The following is a 17,868-nucleotide window of genomic DNA, read 5'->3' as shown; positions in this document are numbered from 1 at the left end:
CAGGGCTCCCACTCCTTCTGCATTATGGTGAGTTGTGTAATTATTTAATTATGTATTACAATGTAATAATAATAGAAATAAAGTGCACAATAAATGTAATGTGCTTGAATCATCCTGAAATCATAACTCACCCCCCGCCCCCTGCTGATCCGTGGAGAAATTGTCTTCCACGAAACCGGTCCCTGGTGCCAAAAAGGTTGGGGACTGCTGTTTTAAACAACCCATTTCACCTCTCCAGCACTCAGATTCTTCATTAAAAAAAAAAAAAAATGAAGGGATTGCACCAGTCACTAACGTCCAATTAATATCCAACTGAAAAACTCTGAAATCTGCATGGCATATAAAGCTAATTCAACTTAAACACACAATATATGCTGGCATCAATGGTAAACCAAGTTATTATAACAACTGCATCCATTGATCGGATTTTGAAGAAGTAATGGTTTGTTGAATCCAAATATTGCCTACAGTGAGGAATATTTCCGTATATCAGATAGCATTTAACCAAATGCCTAATCGACTGCTATAGAATAAGAGTTTAGATAGGCCTTTTCCTCTTTACAAACATGGCATTGCTTTCAATTGAATCGCACGAAACTTCACACACAGCTTCTGAACCTGAAAAGAGAGCGCACTAAAGTTAATTAATCAGGATGTGTTATAAAGTAAGTACCAGTCTACACTCGCTGGGTGTTTTAGAATGTCATTCAGTAAACAGCCGAATGACTAGTTTAGTGAGCTAAATCATAATCTCGTTACCCAATTGGGTAACTGCCTTCCTTAAGCAGTGCCCCGGGACAGGGAGCAGCTGAGGCAGGAAATGTGCCATCTTCACCCACTCCCCCGGCACCACTCAGTGGTCCATGCTTGAGAAAATGTCCTCTGCGGTGTCCTGCAGAACTTTACAGAGGTCAGTATCCACTGTGCCTCCCCCTACAAATAGCACCAAAAAGAATCACCCAACATCTAACTCTCGATTTAAGAATTGAATAGCAAGATCTTTGGGTTTTGCTTAATTTGATTTCCAAACCCTCACTAAAGAAGTTTGCTGCAGTTCTAGAAACCAGTAGTCAGCATTAAAGAGGGAGGGGTCAGTTCTACAGGGGAGTGAGTGGGGTCTTTAGAAAAAGGTTCACAGATAAGGTGACACTTGAGAAGGCCCTTCAAAGACAGGAGGGATAAGGAGGTGGACAAGGAGGGAAAATCTTCCTAAAATGCACAGGCTAGAGAAATAAACCAAGATCACATCATAGAGGACCTGGGATTGGAGGCTAAAGAGTTTGAAATTCATCCTGTGGATGATGGAAAGTTCCTGATGGATTTTAAGCATCAGGGTAAGAAGATAAAATTGCATTTTGCTAAGACTGTTAACCTGGCCAGAGTGTGGAGGAGAAATTATGGGCCAGAGCGGAAACAGGGGGCCAGTCAGGAGACAGTTGTGGTAGTTATTACAAGGTAGGTTTACTATATACACTAGGACAAAGTTCCTGGGCAGAAAAACACCCCTCACCCCACTCCAACCCTTAGGCATGTTCACAAGCAACAGGAAATTTCACACAGACAAATGCTCCTAATCTGTACATAGATGCTTCCAGGCAGTAACCTTAGCTCAAGTTGTATTTATGAAATGCGTGGAGCTAGATGAGAATACCTTCCTCTTTATTGATTACTTTCGATTACACATTGGGATAGTCTTTTGCCAGATATGCCTTATGATTTAGATCAGTGCTTCTTTATCTGTGAGGAAGGACCAGGTTTTGTGTTTTCTTTTTCCAATTTGTCACAGGCTGACAGTTTCTTCAAATACAATAATGATAAATTACTAGAAAAATGAAATGAAAAAGCAAAGAATACAAAATACAAGCCCTTTTTCTAATTTTATTGAACAAACAAAAAATAACTCCGTCAAATCGCTGTCAGAGTCTCTGAACGCTTACTGTCAATTTCTGCCCTGTACCAGTGAGAGTTTGCAGACGGGCACAAGTCCACAGACCACACTGAGTAGCACTGGTCCAGATGGGCAGAGCAAGAGGTATGGAGCACAGGAAAAGTGACAACCTCCAAGGGGATCCTAGACTCCCCTAGTTTATTCTCCCCAAAGAGACTGAACGATGACAGTACTAAAACCAGTAGGCAAAAGTGGTCAGACACAAAGTCCAGCTTTGTGTTATGAAATAATGTAAACAAAGCAGCTTTTTTATTAGATTTGGGTCAATGGGGATGTTTCCTTCCTATGTAACTTTGCTTTCAGCAACCACTGAGACCAATATTTAAACATGTTAGCACTCATGAGCAATGCCAGAAAAAATATAATCAAACAAAGTGACTAAATTAATAATTTATACACTAACAACTACATGAAAATATAAGGCATGAGGAATTAAATAAGAAAAAAAGTGTAATCCAAATTAGAGTGCATCTCAATTAAATTAGATTCCCCAACAGTGCTGTAAGTTTAGTTAAAGCCCATAGCACTACAATGACCTTAGCATCACTAATGGTAACTAGGCTTGGAGCATATGTGGTATATTTGGCACACTTTATAAATACTTATGTGGATGCTTCACTTAAGCTTAAATGGTCATAAGATTCTTCCCAGACCTCTCTTTACAGGGCAATAATAATAGTTATTTATTAAACACTGGTTGGCTTCAGAGACATTCTCTTTAAATACACCCCAACAACCCTGTAAGATAAGTATTATATTCTCCCATTGTAAAGATGAGAAAACTGAGGTTCAGAGAAGGTAAATACCTTACGAATGGTACACAATTGTTAAGAGAAGAGACCACGTTGAAACCCATATCTCTGATACCAAAGCATGTCGTTATAGCCAATATGCTCTACTGTATTCTGCCTGAACCATTCGCTCAAAGTGGAGCTTTGACCCAGAGACTAGAGACAGCCTGGCTGGAGTTGCTTTTTCAGCTTTGACTGAGATGGAGATACACTAGTTCTTGACCCTCACTCAGTAGTAAAATCCCTAGCAATGTGCTACCACCCAGGACAGCCCAAACTCTGTAACTGCCTGTCTTTTTTTAACTTTTTATTTTGTAATAACTTTAAATTAATAGAAAAGTTGCAAAACTAGTACAGAGAAGTTCTCATATACCCTTAATCCATTTGCCCCTAATGTTAAACATCTTACATAACCACAGTACCATTAATGAACCCAGGATATTAACATTGTTACAATACTATTAAGCTACAGACCTTGTTTGAATTTTGTCTGCTTACCCATTAATGCCGTGTTTCTCATTGCATTTTGTTTTTGTCCCTCCTCTGTCTCCTCCAATCTGTGACAGTTCCTCAGTCTTCATCTTTCATAACCTTGACACTTTGAAGAGCGCAGGTCAGTTGTATTGTAATATAATACAATATAATCTAATAATATATTATAATATAATACAATATAATACAGTTAGAATGTCCCTCAATTTGGATATGCTGGATGTTTTGTCATGATTACCTTACGGTTATGGATTTGGGGGCAGAACATCACAGAGATGACGTGCCTTCCTAGGGTATTGTCTCAAGCGATGCACATTGTCACTGTCTTATTATTAAGACTATGTATGTCACTATTATTAACCTTGATTAAGGGGTTGTCTACCAGATTTCTCCACTGGAAAGTTACTATATTTTCACTTTGTATTTATTTGGAGATGATATATTTTGAGATCCTCCCGCCAACCTTTTTAATTTTGACATATCAGCTTGCTAATTTTAGCACAGTTTTTTCCAGTGGAAATGTATTTTAACAGGTGATTACCATGGTTTAAGATATTTACTATAGATATTTTTTGTATTGAATCTGATCAATCCTGACCATCTATCTATGTTTTAAAGACTATATGTATACATGTGTGTGTATCTTTGTCTGCACACATACATATTCAGATCTGCTTTGTGAGCAAGTTGTTTTATAGTTGAAGTATAGCTGACTTATATTCGTTTCAGGTGTACAACATAGTGATTCGATATCTTTAAAGATTATACTCCATATAAAGTTATTATGAAGTATTGGCTATATTCCTTGTGCTGTACATTACATCCTTGTAGCTTATTTATTTTACACCTAGTAGTCTGTACCTCTCAATCCCCTACCTCTATCTTACGTGTCCCCATTGGTAACCGCTAGTTTGTTCTCTGTATCTGTGAGTCTGTTTCTGTTTTGCTATATTCATTCACTTGTTTTATTTTTCAGATTCCACATATAAATGAAAACATATAGTGTCTTTCTCCATCTGACTAATTTCACTAAGCATAATACCCTCCAGGTCCATCCCTGTTGTTGTAAATGGCAAAACTTCATTTTTTTTATGACACTGACTGTTCAGAAGAGGATGGTTGGAGTGGACAAGCAGAGAACAAACCTACCTATCATTGAGAAGGAAGAACAGCCTCTAGGGGACTGGATGAGGAACAGAAAGATGAAGTGAGGATAGTCAACAGAGAAGAAGTAGAGCCCTAGAGAACTCTGGAAAAAGACTATGAATTGTCCCTGGCCCCATTGTTCAATATTCCCTTGATAATTTAACCCCCACTCACTCATCCTCAAGTTTTAGCAAGACACATTACCTTCCATGTTGAAACTACATTTCCCAGCTAGATGTGGCCCCATAACTAAGTTCCCAACAATAGCATGTGAGCAGCAAGTGCTGGGGGCACTTCATCAGAAGGGCTTTTTCCCTCTACTCTCTTTTCTTCTTCCACCATGATCCTAGAACAGCACTTCTTGTCCGTTTTGTATCATGGACTGACTTGGCATGCTAGTGAACCCCCTGAGACCTTAACAGAATGATGCTTTAAATACGTAAAGATACAAAGGATTATAAAGGAAATCAGGCATACTGAAATTATAAGAATTATGAAGGAAACCAATCATAATGAAATGCAGTTATAAAATATTTTTTTAAATGTATGATACCTTACTCTGTGTATTTCTTTATTGATATATTACATAACAAGATTTAACAATGGAGGGGGACTAATGACTAACATGCTTTTAAAGTGATGCATAGAAATGGTAGTTTGAGATAACTGCAGTAACTATAATATGATTTGATAATACATGTGCCTTCCATTGGTGACAAAGTCACTAGTCTGGCTAACATCACTATGGGTTGTTGCCTATAATTGAAGGAAACACTATATTTCTGTTAGAGGTTTTCTAACTCAAGTTCATAGACATCCTAAATTCCATCCATAGACCCCAGATTAGAGGATATTGGAGCAAGAAGACAAAAGGACTGACCCTGCATGACCCATGGAACAAAGCCACCACTTGCTCTGGACTCCCTCCCTATTGATATCTGGACTGTTATTAAAAAGAGAGAAATTTCTATATTGTTTGAACAACTTTGCCATTCTTTTTTCTGTATATGACTCTCAGTTATGATAGCTGAGCTGTACTCCAGCTCACTAGTTCTCAAACTTTTTGGTCTTCAGACCCCTTTACAATCTTGAAAATTGTTGAGGACCTTGAAAAACTTTTTTATGGGTTATATGTATCAATATTTACCACATTAGAAATTAAAACAGAAATTTTTATTTTTTCATTCATTTAACAATAACAAAACCATTACATGTTAACATCAATAGCATTTTTATGAAAGATAGCTGTATTTTCCAAAACAAAAAAAAATTAGTGAGAAGAATAGGCATTATTTTACATTTGTGAAAATCGCATTAGTGTCTGGTTTAATAGAAGACAGCTGGATCCTCATATTTTATTCTGCATTCAATATGTTTTGCTTTGTTGTTTTGATTGAAGTATATGAAGAATATTCAACTTCACACAGATATGTAGTTGGGAATGGGAGGGGTATTTTAATAGCCATTTGAGATAATCTAGGGTATTTCTTATTGATATTATACTAAAACTTGACAAGTGGTAGTTTCTTAAAAGTTAGTTGTAATGTAAAATCTGAAACCATACAAATGAACTTTCATACTCTGTTGCATTAAAATCCATTGGTCTGTCTTGCACTTTGAAAGGCTCTCTTACCCATGCACAATTTTGTCTCATGAATTGGTCATTTTGAAAATATTGGTTCACTGAGTTATGAAGATCTTCCAAATGTTGATGCATCATTAGACAATATGCAAACATCACACTGGTTAAATTCACCACAGATCTCATCAAAAGAAGTTTTTAAGTATTGGGAAGCTGTCGAGCTCATGGTGGTGGATACAAGTCTTCCACAATTATAATTTTCACTTGAAAGCTCAAATGCTATCATTGGCAACAAATACTGTCAGTTGTTTTCCTTGAAGTGACAGGCTTCCTTAATACAGTCTTAAGGAAATAGCTACCAACCACTATAGCTTGTCTATCAGTCATTCTTTCAAGTAAAAATGGTTTTCTGCAAAAAAGAGGCTAATTCATCTCACAGCTCAAGCAAGCACTTTGTCTTCAGACAACCCTCACAGTTCAGGATGTGAAAAAATAGTTTACATACACTTCCCATTTTGTCCCCCAGAACATTAAAAAGACATGCACTCAAGGGTTGAAATTTGATTAAATTAATTTTGTTTTATTAATTAGTTTAATAAAATTTCTATTTCTTTATCAAAGACATTCGTAAGTGAAACTGACTTTTTAAAAAAATATATACTACAAGGGCCTGGTAGTGAAGAATACAATTGTTACTAGAATTTTGGTATCACAACCTTGATTTGTGCTGAGGTACCAGCAGTTTCACCCTCAGTGCAAATGGCAATACAGTGAAAACGACAAGTAAAATCCTAGTGTTATTATGAAAATAGTTTGACCTGTGGAATGCCTGAAAGAGTCTGAGAGACCCTTAAGGGCCCAGGGACTGGACTTTTAGAACTGCTGCTGTAATTAATACAACCTCCAGGACCTAAAACAGTTGATAAACTGGATGGGAACTGTTCAGGGAAAAGGAACACAGGTGAAATGAGTCAGTATCAAGTTTAATGCTCTGCATATGACCCTGGCCAAGGGTCATGACCCTGAAGAAGTACTGTAACAGAGCAGGACCCTATGGGACCTTTCTGGGACAGAGCGCCCACCACCACCATGTCCTCTGTGACTGCCTCTTGTCTGTAGAAAAATTTTAGCCAAATAATAAATTAATTCAGAGAAATGAAAAAAATGCAGAAGCAAAGGAAAGCAGTAAAACAAGACAAAATAATAATACTTTAGCCATTAAACAAAGTCAAAGACCTTTAGTCCCTCCTCAAGGGCTATAGATAATATCCTGAGCCCTATCCTGTGAGCTGTTTTGCAGATACTGAAACTCCATTCAGGTGGAAGAAGTTAATGACCTGATGACCAGACTGTAGCCATGACATAAACTGCTCCATCTTACACAATTCTGAGAACTGGCCTCAAGGAAATGGGAACAAACTGACCCTGGAATTGAAGATTAACTGTACGTAAAACAATCAAGATGAAGTTGATCAGATCACGGCATGACCACTTTCAAGATGACTGTCAGAGCTGCCTGTGCTGTTCTGCATGTAGCCCCCATCCCCACCCCCGCCTGTGCACCCCAAAAGTCCCACTTTAAAAACTCTTGTCCCCAGATCGGCAATGGGGAGTTGGTTCTTTGGGACATGAGTCCACCTTCCCCCAGGATTGCTGGCTTCCTCAGTAAAGCTATCTTTCCTTCTACCCAACACTTGTCTCTTAGTATTGGATTCTTGAGGGATGAGCAGTCAAACCCAAGTTCAGTAACAGTATGGACCTTGGTTCCACAGGCTGCCCCTGGGCTGGCAGGCACTTGGGTTTCATTAACTTCCCTGTCCTCTCCTGTCACGGCTTTGCCCAGCCAGTAAGCCAGTAAGTCCTCTCAGGTTCTGAGATCTCATAATTTCTCTTGTTTTGTCCATGTAGCATTCCTCCTACACCCCACTTCTTTTCCAGACTGCCTATTTTCTGGAACTGATCCCATCTCCACATCTGTCCAGGTGTTTTGCAGTGGGATGAGTAAGGTTACAGCATGACCCAGCTCTCAGGCTGCAGCTAATCAGTGCAGAGGTGGACCCCAGACTCAAGCTGTGTCCATAACCCTTTGCTGAAAATGTTGACTCTGGGGGTGCAAATGGGTCAGTCTCTCTCCAGATGGCTGATGCTGTAAGAAGGAAACCAGTGGTTCTCAAACTAGGCATGCATTAGAATCACCTGGAGGGCTTGTTAAAACAGACTGCTGGGCCCCACCCAGAGTTTCTGATTCTATAGGTCTGGGGTAGGACCTGAGATTTTACATTCTAATGATTTCACAGGTGAGGCTAATGCTGCTAGTCTGGGGACCACACTTTGAGATTGATGTAAAGTTCCAGAACCATCAGGGATCAAGGGCATGGTTCCCGTTCTACAACTAGAGAGGTTGAAAAAAGTATGTCTGGAGAGATAGAGAAAAAGAGAGATAAATAGATAGACAAAGGGAGAGACAGAGGGAGAGAGACAGACATAGATAGAGACAGAAACAGAGACAGACAGAGAGCCTGAAATATAGAGGTAAGATTCGTAGATACTATCCTGGTAGTTTTCAAGGGCTATTTCCATTGGTTCCTGAATCTCAGCCACATGCCTATCTTTGGGCTCCACAAAATCCCCTGCAGCCTTGGAATATAATAAAATGTGGGTTAAAGTTGGGTTTCTGTCCCGCCAAGCTCAATATCTTCTTAACAGATACACCCTCCCAGAACCATCCTTGCAGAACTGGCTTTTCCCTTAAATTCTATTTGGAACCACAAACCAAGGCAGTGGAAACAGAACAAATGTCATGAAGCCTCTCACAGCCACCAAGACCTCAGCTAAGATCTGCATCAAAGCTGCTAGTTGGTGAAGAAGAGCCCCAAATACCAATAAGATTCTCAGCCACAGCTCAGGGGATAGCATCATGGATGGAAATGCAGGCTCTGGATGAGAATGCACTGGTTTCAACCGCACTCTGCTACTTGCCAGCTGTATATCATGAGCCAATTACTTAAACTCCCTAAGCCTCTGTTTCCTTCTCCATAAGGTGAGGATGACAATAAGACCTGCCTCAAAACATTCCTGTGAAAATGAAACAGGATCTGTAGGGCAGCTTAGCACAGCACCTGGCACGGGGTGAGCTCTCAAAAATGTTGATTACAGTTATCTCTTTTTTTTTTTTTTGACCACACCGCATGGCATGTGGGAGCCTAGTTCCCCAACCAGGTATTGAACCCATGCCCCCTGCAGTGGAAGTACAGAGTCCTAACCGCTGGACCACCGGGGAATTCCTATGGTTATTATTAATTATTGTTTCTGGTCTCTTCTCACTGTGATCCTGTATCTGCAGAACCGCATTCATAGATCCTGGTCTCTGATCCTCTGGATTTGGCTTTTAGGCTTGATCTCTCCAGGCTATGTTCTCCCATGTAGAGCTCTTCATCCCAGTTCCAGATCTAAGCAATCTAGCTGATAGATTTACCAGGAGATAATTCTGGCCTCCAAATCATCATGGCTGTTGATTCCATCAAAGGTTGAGAGTCTTCAAGGGAGTGTCCTAGCCCCAACCGTCTGGGCAAGAATTCCAAGGCAAAACAAGGCCTGGGAATGGATTTCTGCAAGCTGGTAATAAGAGTCAGCTCCTATGTGACAAGGGACAAAATTGATGGAAGCAAGCTGAGGTGGGAAGAGTTCTGATCCTGGGTTCAGGGGTTATCGTGGCTTCTCATGCAGTGTCCGTGGCTTCAGGTATGAGGATCTGGCGTCAGTTAAGAACTTGATAAGGGGGAGATATAGCTCCTGTCAGATAGGACATCAACAGCACCTGCCACTCAACCACGTTGAGATATCAATCTCTGTCTTCAGTTTCTCCTATTTTCAGCTTGCTAGGCCCTGTGCCCTAAAAACCCAGGACAGCCACCTGCTACAGAGCCAACTCCTAGAGTGAGCCAACAGTGATATCCTAACAAGGGAAAACACAGAAAAACAGATAACCCAAGTTCTATACCCTTTGGGTATTTCCATCTGTGACCCTCATCTCTGTCATCCTCAGAAATCCTCTCGTGCCCTCATGCGCTTCTACTGCCTCATTCCTCCTCCCCCAGTTCACCTGGCTTCCCGTACTTGCCTTGGTAGCTTGTATCTCTATGTTCCCTGGGACTGCTGGCCATGACTGAATGTGACCCTCCTCCAGGACCAGTGTCTCCTTGACAACCTTCTCAAATTGAGGCTGTGGATTCTCCCATGATCCCAGCATCCCCCCTGCCTCTTCCAAAACTCCCTCCTCTGAGGTTTTCCCATTCAGCCGTCTCATTCACTCCATGGTCTGAGTTACTGCCTATGTATTGATGACTACTAAATCTTCATTTCCGTTCCACCTTTGCCTCTGATCACCAGACTCGTATATCTAACTGCCCTTCGAAATCCCTAAAGTTTCCCTGAGGCACCTTCAAATGAAATGCTCCAAACGGAACCCCCTATTCTTAAGTTGCACACTTAATTTTTACTCCTGTGTTCTGTACTTCAACACACGGCCACATAGCAAGGAGCTGAGGACTTCTGCCAACAACCAACGCCAACGTGTCAGCCAAATGAGGGAAGACACCTCGGAAGTGGATCCTCTAACCTCAGTCAAGACTGCAAGTGACGGTCTCGCGAGATCGCGGGCGGCAGCACGCAGGGAGGAGGTGGCCTGGTAGCTTCCTCCCAGAGCCGTCTTTGCAGGCTACTCAGATGAAGTTGAAAAGAGCTCGACTAGGTGCTAAGGTGCTAAGAAAGAGAGTGTAAGACAGTAAAATAATTAAATATTTTTACTGAGTCTCTTCAACAGGCCACATTTAAGAGGTGTCTCATAGCCTCTGCTGCCAGAGGCTGGAACACAATGGGTCACACAGGGACACTAGACACCAAGGATGAAGTGGGACCTTTTAACCCATCTTGCCCCAAGTCCTCAAAGTGAAGCCATTGCCCACGAATTGCAGGGGCTCTCCTTGCTCTCCAGTCAGCACCTGCCCCCTCGGAACAAAAGGAAGATATGCTCCAGCCGAGGCTGCAACAAAGAGGACGAGAGGACAGCTAGTGGACCAGGGCATCATGCCACCTCCGAAGAGCCCAGCGGCATTCCAGGAGCAATTAAAAGACTTGGAAGGGGCCAGAACCATAAACTTTTTGAAGCACAAGACCTGGAGCCGACCCAATGGTTCTGAACTTGTCAGGATGCCCATTTTAGAAAGAACGTTTGCAGAGCCATCCTTGCAGGCTACTCAGATGAAGTTGAAAAGAGCTCGACTAGCTGATGATCTGAATGAAAAGATTGCTCAAAGACCTGGTCCTATGGAGCTGGTAGAGAAAAACATCCTTCCTGTAGACTCCAGTGTTAAGGAGGTAATTATAGGCATTGGGAAGGACGACTGTCCTCAAACTCACGGCAATTTGTCATTTGACAAAGACAGAAGTGATGCTTTGTCTCCAGACCGGCCAGCCAGCTAGGAGTCACAAGGGTCAGCCACATCCCCAAGTGAGCCAAAAGTTAGTGAATTGCCATCCCTTGTGACTACAAACACTCCAGCTCAAGAATCACCTTTCTTGTTTTGACCCCTAAACAGAGGAAGTGCTTTGCTTTTTATATATTAAGGTAATACATTATCACCAGAAGAAAAGTCTGAAAGTGCAGAAAAATATAGATTTTCACATGTAATCCAACCACTGTTAACATTTTCAATAGATTCTTACATTTTACTTCTGTTCTATGTACACATTTTTAACAAACAGTTTTGCAACTTGCTTTAAAATTTTTTCATATAACTTTTTTTGAGATATAATGCACATATCCTAAAATCCACCCTTTTTTCTTTTTAACTATGTTAACCATTTTAAGCATACATTTCAGTAGTGTTACATATGTTCACACTGCTGTGCAACAGATCTCCAGAACTTTTTGTCTTGCTAAACTGAAACTAAACCCATTAAAGTGCATCTCCCCAGGGCTTCCCTGGTGGCACAGTGATTAAGAATCAGCCTGCCGGGCTTCCCTGGTGGCGCAGTGGTTGAGAGTCCGCCTGCCGATGCAGGGGACACGGGTTCGTGCCCCGGTCCCGGAGGATCCCACATGCCGCGGAGCGGCTGGGCCCGCGAGCCATGGCCGCGGAGCCTGTGTGTCCGGAGCCTGTGCTCCGCAACGGGAGAGGCCACAGCAGTGAGAGGCCCGCGTACAGCAAAAAAAAAAAAAAAAAAAAGAATCAGCCTGCCAATGCAGGGGACACGGGTTCGAGCCCTGATCCAGGAAGAACCCACATGCCGCAGAGCAACTAAGCCTGTGGACCACAACTACTGAGCCTACGCTCTAGAGCCCGAGAGCCACAACTACTGAAGCCCGTATGCCTAGATCCCATGCTGCGCAACAAGAGAAGCCACCACAATGAGAAGCCCGAACACCACAACAAAGAGTAATCCCCGCTCACTGCAACTAAAGAAAAGCCTGCACGCAGCAATGAAGACCCAATGCAGCTAAAAATAAGTAAGTAAGTAAATAAATAAATAAATAAATAAATAATAAAGTTCATCTCCCCATTCCTCTAGGCCTGGCAACCACCATTCTGTTTCTGTCTCTATGAATTTCACCACTTTAGATATCTCATATAAATGGAACCATACAGTATCTTTTGTGACTGGCTTATATCACTTAACATAATGTCCTCAAGGTTCATCCATGTTGTAGCATGTGACAGGACCTCTAAGTTTTAGGGCTGAATAATATTCCATTTTATGTATATACCACATTTTGTTTATCCATTCATCAGTGGACATTGGGCTGCTTCCATCTCTTGGCTGTTGTGAACAGTGATGCTATGTACATGTGTGTGGAAATATCTCTTCGAGACCCTGCTTTTAGTTCTTTTGGGCATATACCCAGAAGTGGGATTGCAGGATCATATGGTTGTTCTATTTTTAATTTTTAAGGAACCTCCATACTGTTTTCCATAGTGGCTGCACCATTTCACACTCCCACCAACAGTGCCGAAGGGTTCCAATTTCTCCTCATCCTTGCCAACACTTGTTAATTTCTATTCTTTTGATAGTGGCTATTCCAATGGTGTGAAGTGATATCTCACTGTATTTTGTTTGTTTGTTTTATTGAAGTACAGTTAATTTACAATGTTGTTAGTTTCAAGTGTACAGCAAAGTGATTCAGTGATTCAAAGAATATATATATTCTTTTTTCAGATTCTTTTCCATTATAGGTTATTACAAGATGTATTGAGTATACTTACTGTGGTTTTGATTTGCATTTCTCTAATTATTAGTGATGTTGAGCATTTTTCTTATGCTTGTTGGCCATTTGAATCATCTTTAGAGAAATGTCTATTCAAATCCTTTGCCCTTTTTAAAATCAGGGTTTTTTTTCTATTTTTGAGTTGTAGGGGTTTTTTATATGTTCTAGATATTAACCCCTTATCAGATATATGATTTGCCAATACTTTCTCCCATTCCATGTGTCCCCTTTTCACTCTGCTGATAGTATCCTTTGATGACCAGAAGTTTTTAAGTTTGATATAGTTCCACTTGTGCATTTTTGGTTTTACTGCCTGTGCTTTTGGTGTTATACTAATAAATCATTGCCAAACCCAATGTCATGAAGCTTTTCCCCTGTTTTCTTCTAGGATTTTCATGGCTTGGGGTCTTACATTTGGGTCTTTAATCTGTTTTAATTTCTGTATATGCTATAAGATAAGGAACCAACTTCATTCTTTTGCATGTGGATATCCAGTTTTTTCAACACCACTTGTTGAAAAGACTGTCCTTTCCCCACTGAATGGTCTTGGCACACTTGGAAAGAAAATGTTCAACTCCAATGTACAAGTTTTTCCCACCTGGTTATTTCTCTACTCATTATACCTGCTCTGCTCTCCTTAAGAGATCCGGGTCCATGGAGCTCTCCTTGCCTCCCCCTCTGTAGAATCTCTCAACCCCTTCCTAATTTTATTTCCTTCCTTATCCAGACTTATCCCATGCTCCATCACACCACATCAACCACTTCTCTGCTGGGACTCTCACTTAGCCTTTACTTTTTGTCTCCAAACTTGGTATTTTCTCCTCCATATGGCTATCGCACACCTATCAGTGCCCTACCCATCCACCTCAGCATCTACCTCCATCTCCCAACGGTTGCTTACCAAGGATACCTACACCTCTATCTCTGATGACTTTGTATGTCTGTGGAGCAGACTCAGCCAGAGTTCACAAGGCAGTCAGTAGTGCCAAGTGCCCTGTAAGCAGACCTCAACTAATGGTGAGTGAGGAGCTACAGAAAACACCATGTTCTGCATCCACAGTTGATCCTTACCATTGACCAGAAATTCCTCTTTTTTTTTGGCCACGCCACGCAGCTTGCAGGATCTTAGTTCCCCAACCAGGGATCGAACCTGGGCCCCAGCAATGAGAGTGCCAAATCCTAACCACTGGACCACCAGGGAGTTCCAGGAAGTGCCTCTATTTGTGATGGCCATCTTTGCCTCTCATGTGCAGCGGCCAGCTCAAGGAATGTCCTCAGTTACCCTCAGTGTCACTCTCTTCCTGCTTGATAGAGAACGTGGAAAAAATCCAGTAGGAACTACATTAAATTCCCTTTCCTACCCATCTCCTCTGGGGGGAAGAAAAGCACCTTCCTTGCCTCTTTTTCTCACTCATTGGTAGGAAAATTTGTCCCCCCTATCCAAGGTGAGTCTTTCACCTGGATTCTGGATCCCATTTTCTCCCCTTTCATTACTAAAGATCTCAGATCACCCCTGAACTGACACATGTGATGAAAACTTCCCAGTTATCTTAATTTATCTCCCTGTAGCACCTGAAGTGGCTGACCACTCTCTTCTGAAATGACTTCCTCCTTGGTTTCTGTGACATTCCTCTCTTGTAATTTTCCCTCTACATCTCTGGATACCCCCATTTGGTGTTTCCATTAATCAGACACCACTTAAATTTCTCTCCAAAGCACCCACTTCTGTCCCCATCACCACATTGCTAGTCCAGAATACCTCCATCTCTAACCAAGATTACTGAGTGATTCTTCTAGCTGCCTCTTCAGCCCGGCTCGCCCTCCAGCCCAAATCGATCCATGACTCCTTATCAGTTGGGTCTTGTGGACGGCAAGGTTGGTGGCAGAGGTAGGAGGTGCTAAAGCTGGTCCCCTCCCTCACTCTGCTCATCCTGGGAGATGTGAGAGATTTTCCACTGGGGAGCTGCTGCTTCTGTCTTGGAGAAATCTCATCTGCTACAGTTGCACTTGAATACTAGTGCTTTTTAGACAATCCCATCTGACTTTCTAACCCAGCAACAACTGTGGAGTACCCCCTAAATTGAATCGTCCTTTTGTCTTGATATCTCACATATCTCTAAATCCCACGCATCAGCTGCAACTTTCTGATATTACTACCCAAGGATTGATACTGATTGGTAAAAATTGTGAATTGTTGAATGAATTGTGAACTGTGAATATCCCATTCACATTTGGGATGCTCATGTCTTTCAAGTCTGAAAGAGGAATGACATGCTTCACACAAAAGTGAATGCAATAATAAAGATTATATTTTCCCTTTGATTTTGGCCTCCGAGAGTCTCAGAATTAAATTTGTGTTTCAACTTAATAACTCTCCAAAACCCCTATCTGTGGTGTGTACAAAACTTTGTTCTCATTTTCCATTTGTCTGGATCTTAAAGTCTTATTTGGATTTTCCCCCTGATGTATGAGTTCTCTATTGCTGCATACCAAATTACCACAAGGTTAGTGGCTTAAAACAACATGCGTTTATTATCTCTGCTTCTATGGGTCAGGAGTCGGGCAGAGCTTAGCTGATTCTTCTGCTTAGGGTCTCACAAAGCTGCAGTGTAGGTGATGGTTGGACTGCATTCCTTTCTGGAACTCAAGATCACATAATTGTTTGCAGAATTTAGTTTTGTGCAGATGTTGGACTGAGGTCCCCACTTCCTTGCTGGCCATCAACCAGGGGCCATTCTCAGCTCCATGGAGGCCCTCACGGTTCCTTGTCACATGGCCCTCTCCCAGCCCTCTCACAGCATCACAGCTTACTTCTTCAAAGCCAGCAGGAGAACCTCTCCAGTCTGCAAAGATAGTCTTACACAATGTCACATAGTCATGGAAGTGGCCATGTTATCACTTTGGCCATCTGATGTAACTTAAGGGAGTAACTATCCCATTGTATCCACAGATCCTGCCCAAACTCAAGGGGAGAAGATTATAGATGACGTGTATACCAAGGGGCAGGAATCTTGGGGATCATCTTAGAATTCTGCTAACACTAGCCCTAATCTTACATTTTTATTTATTATATTAAAATTTTTTGCATAACTGTATATATTCTGAAATCTATCTCAAATATTTTACAGAATAAGTCAAGAGAACGTCTCATGCTTTATGGTAGATTGATTCTAAAAAGGGCTCACCCCAATTATTCCCTTCCCTGGGTCCATGCCTCATGTGATGTGACTTTGTAGCTCATTCCAGAGATTCTCAGATGGGCTTATGTCTTTCTTTGGCCATAGATTGAAGCTGAAACAACAGTATGAGAGTACTGGGCCTAAACTCAAAGAGGGGGTTGCATGTTTTTGCTCTCTTCCTCTTGGACCCACACCACTGCCATGGTAACAAGCCCAGGCTCGCCTACTACAGAGCAATGTAAGCTCCCATCCTGGCCAGTCCTAGACCACCTGGCCCCCAGCTGACCCATCAGCTGGCCATAGACCCATGAGGGAGCCTACCTAAGACTAGCCAAGCCTATTCCAGGTCAGCAGAACCTCCCTGTCAATCTATAAATTCATAAGAAATAATAAATGATTATTGGTTTAAGCTACGAAAATTTGGGGGTTTTTGTTATACAGCAATAGCTAACTGATGGATGTGGGGAAATGCCAGAAAGGACTTGACTGTATAGTGGAAATAAAGCATCTAAAAAGGCACAATTCATTCACCGTACCCTCAAATCTCTGTGTTTCATGTACTCAATCACTACTGCTGATGGTGGAATGTTTTCAACCTATGTGGCCCATAATATTCATTCAAAAGACTGATGTGTGACTTGGAGTCCTTTCTACAATGATTAGAGCAATAAAGAGATAGAGAAATCAAATAGCTAAAAAAAAAAAAAAAAGCATCTTGCTGTGCTGTTCTAGACACAGCTGCCCTAATAGAGAAATGTGCAGTTTTTACTTTCCTTGCAGTTTTTCAGTTCAGAATTACTTTAAAATAAATCCCAATGAAAGCAGTAATCAATTATGTCAAGAAGAAAACAAAGTTTGATCTGAAAATACTAACGGAATCTAACATTTTAGAAATAAATTACTGTGTCATGTCCTATGGCAACACTGCATCAAATTGCTTAAAGATAAATTGTACAATCAACTCCTGGGTATCTGCATGTGGATTATCTTTTTGGTAGACTACAAAGGGAAAACATTTAATTCTAGATTTTTATCCCTCTTCTCTTCACTGTATTTCTCTACTACCTTTCTAACTACTTAGTCATGGCATGCTAAGGGGACAGAAACTGAGTATAATACAGTAATAATTCACTTATATTGCATCATACAAAAATAAGGCATTCAATATTAAGTAAATTTCCAAGATGACCTAAAAGCACACTTGCTTCAAAAAAAAAAAAAAAAAACCTGACCATTCTGATATACATTTTTCTAAAATGTATTTTACATTTTCCCTCCTTAGGAAACAGAATGTGCTTTACTCCTTAAATAAAACTTTATTGTACAAGGTACTTTAGCAGTTGTTAAAAGGATGCAAAGGTGAATCAAAACAGGATTCTAGACTCCAGTGGCTTACAACTGAGGGAGGAAGATGGGTAATAAGACATGTACATAGATTATTCTAGCAGTAAGTTCATTAGAATATA

The 17,868-nt window shown here is 41.1% G+C and overlaps 1 pseudogene; it reads left to right on the top strand.

Annotated features, from left to right (window-relative positions):
* The first annotated feature begins 10,832 nt into the window (after nucleotides 1-10,832).
* LOC132490533 (myocardin-related transcription factor B-like) lies at nucleotides 10,833-11,545 on the top strand (annotated as a pseudogene).
* The last annotated feature ends 6,323 nt before the right edge of the window (nucleotides 11,546-17,868 follow it).

This window comes from Mesoplodon densirostris, chromosome 5 (assembly GCF_025265405.1).
Source record: "Mesoplodon densirostris isolate mMesDen1 chromosome 5, mMesDen1 primary haplotype, whole genome shotgun sequence".
Lineage (NCBI taxonomy): Eukaryota > Metazoa > Chordata > Mammalia > Artiodactyla > Ziphiidae > Mesoplodon > Mesoplodon densirostris.
This window is presented reverse-complemented; position numbering and strand designations above follow the sequence as displayed.